The 3,817-nt window shown below is 37.5% G+C and overlaps 1 long non-coding RNA gene across 1 annotated transcript in view; it reads left to right on the top strand.

Annotated features, from left to right (window-relative positions):
- Positions 1-213: 213 nt before the first annotated feature.
- LOC111820478 (uncharacterized) overlaps positions 214-3,817 on the top strand; it is a 14,942-nt gene continuing 11,338 nt past the window's right edge. Inside the window, exons 1-2 of the long non-coding RNA XR_002824034.1 lie at positions 214-933; positions 1,276-1,446. This is a non-coding gene — a long non-coding RNA (uncharacterized LOC111820478). The remainder of the gene's footprint in view (positions 934-1,275; positions 1,447-3,817) is intronic.

Raw genomic sequence — 3,817 nt, 5'->3', positions numbered from 1 at the left:
TGGCCACTCACAAGCTTTTAAGACCCCAGATGCTACTCAAAAAAGTAGGAAGTAGAACATTTTCTTTATGAACTGTTATGCCAGTTGACCTAGATACCCCCTGAGACCATGATCTCTAGCCTTCAGCCCCAGCAACTTGGTCCCTCAAGGTGTTTGGAGGTGTCTAGGAAGCTTCTGTGACTTTGCCTTGGTCAAGTTGTGCTGACTTCCCCTATAATGTGTGTTGTCTTTCCCTTCACCAAAGTTAACGCGTCTACTATCTAGTTTTTATTGTGGTTCTTTGATATTGACTTCCAGGTCATTGTATTTGCTGAATCCTGTATGATGGCCATTAGGATTATCTACTTTTAGCAGGGAGTGAGTACATAAATTATGAGTTCTTTATTTAACCATTGTTTAAGGTGATTTTGACCTGTGGCTTATCCTTCTGCTAGTGTGGTGTTATAAAAAAGTTTACAAAGAGAATAATAATTATAAGATTAGCTAACAATTATTAAATATTTACTATTTGCTAATCGATGTGCTAAGTGCTTTGTATCTGTTATATCCAATTTAATCTTCACTGCAATCCTGTTAAGGGGTATTATTATACCAATTTTACAGATACAGAAAATGAGGTATATGGGGGCTAAATAGCTTGTCTAAATTACGCTGTAAGTATTAGAAATAGGATTTGAATGTGGCAACCTGACCTCAGAGTCTTGGCGCTTACTACTCTGCTATATAGATCAAACTGATGGCCTTCTGTTTTATACGTAATAGAGCTCTATTTAAGATTTCCACTCATAAAATCCCTTCTGTCGTTTTCTTTTAGAGTCTGTGTATACATGCGGATTTTCCATTTCAATTCTAATAAAACTTCCATCTTTAGTTTCCGTGGTTGCTGGTTGGTTTCTTGCAAAGTATTTTCAGCGTTTAGCATTTTTATTTCAGGTAAGGTGATTATGTTGCCTCGTTGACAACATTTGTGTTTTAAAGTTGTGGGTGATCAATCCTCTGTGCTGGTGGAGCTGAAAGTTAAAGCACTTACACTTTTTGGGGGATTATATTATACTTTTGGGGGGCAGATTTGCCTTTCTAAGTGTGTCTTAGATACATATGGAAATTAATTTTTAATCTCTAGATGTACAGATGGGGAAATTCTGGAAGCATCCTGTGTAGAAGAGAAAGAAATCCTCTCAGAATCTAAAATTGGCTGTGAGGAATAAAAAAGGGGGAGTGGGCTTTATTGGGTTGTTGACTTAGAGAGTCTTTCACATTTTTTTGTCCTTACAGTCAACCTTTGTTATGCCGTTACTGTGAGATACTTGACTTACCAGGCTTTTTCTGAACACTTTAAATTTTGGAGCACAGTTTCTAAATCCATGAAGTAATCTTGATACAATAGGATGTTATTGTATTTTTGGATTACTTGTGCATTCGGAATTTTAACAAATCTTAACTGAGGTGAGTTATGCTTATTTGAGGTGGCATAATAATCATTCTTTTTTCTTGTAGAAAGGGAGAGGTGTAGCTATCTAATAAAGCAGCAACTGTGTTTTCTTTGTTTTATATGCAATATTTAATCTTTGCATTCTGCTATGAAAAGGGTGTTTGCTTCAGATTGAACTTAGTCTTTCTTCTGAAAACCTAGACACATTTAAGCATAGTTTTAGGAACATGTAATAAGCTTGGGATACTACACATAATATAGTTTTATTTAGAAGCCTGTTAGTCCTGAATAAGGAAGGAATATGTAGAAAGTCAAGGAACCAAGTGTGACTGAATTCTGTGTAATAGTTGTGATATTTATGATTAAAGTAGACTGATTCACCGACTTAAAATAATGACCTGATTTGTTAGTGAACATAACTTCAGTGCCGTGAAATGAAGGCAAAGGGAAAAAGGTATTTGTGTGACTTTGTGCCAGGCACTGTACTAGGTATAGTACACTTGCATGTTAGCTCAGATCCTAAGGTAAAAACTTTGTATTATTATCTCTTTTTTTAAAGATGAGGAAACTGAAATTTAAAAAGTAGGTGATTTGCCTGTGGTTAGAACTAATAAATGCAAAGCTGGAATTTGAACTCAGGAGTACCTGACTCCAAAGCCTGAATTCTTTCTACCATGTCATATGCTTTCTTGTCTTCTTTTGGATTTTTTTCCCTTTCATTCTGTTTTTCTCTTCAACTAGGTTGGAAGGTACCCATTCTATTTCTTGTCTTTTAGTAGTTACCTTAGAATGATGATATATATGTTTAACAAAGTCTAAATGGCAAGACTTCAGCTCGTTTACTTTGGACACTTGATTAGGGAAGACCAGTAACTAGAAAAGGACATCCTGGTTGGGGAAGTAGAGGGTCAGCAAAATCTATAGAAACCTACAATGAGATGGATTGACACAATAACCAAAATAATGGACTCAGACATACCAAAGATTATGAAAATGGCACAGGACTGGGTAACGTTTTGTTTTGTTATAGATAAGGTTGCCCTGAGTTGGAGTGGCAACTAACAACAAATATAAATAGCATTTTTATCCTCTTGAGCAATAAGATCAACCTCCTTCTGACATGAACTATTTTTATGGAATGTTGTCGTTCTGGGTCTTAATTTTTTGTTTTTTGTTTTTTTACTGTGCTTTAGGTGAAAGTTTACAGAGCAAATTAGTTTCTCATTTAACAATTAATACACATACTGTTTTGTGACATTGGTTGCCAAACCGCGATATGTCAATACTCCCCCCCACCCCCGCTTCTTGATCTCGGGTTACCCATTTCCGTTCATCCAGTTTTGCTGTCCCTTCCTTCCTTTTGTCTTTGCTTTTGGGCTGGTGGGCCCATTTAGTCTTGTATATATGGTTGAACTGTGTGTGTTATTGTTTGTTTTATAGGCCTATTTAATCTTTGCCTGAAGGTTGAACTTCAGGTGTGACTTCAGTACTGAGTTAAAAGGGTGTCCAGAGGCTATACTCTTGGGGTTTTTCCAGGCTTTGTCAGACCAAGCCTGGTCTTTTTTTTATTAGTTTGAATTTTGTTCTACATTTTTCTCCAGCCCTGTCCGGGACCCTCTATTGTGATCCTTGTCGGTGCAGTCAGTGGTGGTAGCAGGCCACCATCTAGTTGTTCTGGACTCAGTCTATTGGAGGCTGTGGTAGTTGTGGTCCATTAGTCCTTTGGACTAATCTTTCCCTTTTTGTCTTTGGTTTTCTTCATTCTCCCTTGCTGCAGCTGGGATGGAACCAGTAGACGTATCTTAGATGGTCACTCATGAGTTTTTATGCATCTTAATTTTTTAATCCCAGAAATAACAGTGTATAGATTTACCCATATATATTCATCCTTTTTTTTTCTTTTTGCTGATTGTTTCTTCTTGCATATCAGCTATGAGGTGAATTGTTTTTTAATGTACCCCATTGAGGAGTTTTATGTGAGAGAGTCTTTGCTCTGGCTCGTCACCTTGCTTGGGCCCTCAAGTTTTGCCTCCTGCAGCTGTCCCCTCACCCACCAAGTTCATGCCTTCCGGACTATGCAGTGCTCCTAGGGCATACTGGTTTCAGAACTGGCTCACCTCTCTGGATTTGTGCTTTCTTACCATTTCTGCTCTTAGAGGATTTCTCTTTACTGCTAGTTCTGCCATACATTTAAAAAAGATGTTTAATCCCACTCCTAGGAATATATCCTAGAGAAATAAGAGTCGTCACTCGAATAGACATATGCACACCTATGTTCATGGCAGCATTGTTTACAATAGCAAAACGATGGAAACAACCTAGATGCCCATCAACAGATGAATGGATAAACAAACTATGGTACATACACACAATGGAGTACTATGC

The sequence above is a fragment of the Trichechus manatus genome, unplaced genomic scaffold (assembly GCF_000243295.1).
Source record: "Trichechus manatus latirostris isolate Lorelei unplaced genomic scaffold, TriManLat1.0 scaffold00039, whole genome shotgun sequence".
NCBI lineage: Eukaryota > Metazoa > Chordata > Mammalia > Sirenia > Trichechidae > Trichechus > Trichechus manatus.
The sequence above is the reverse complement of the archived record's forward strand: the minus strand, read 5'-3'. Positions and strand labels throughout refer to the sequence as shown.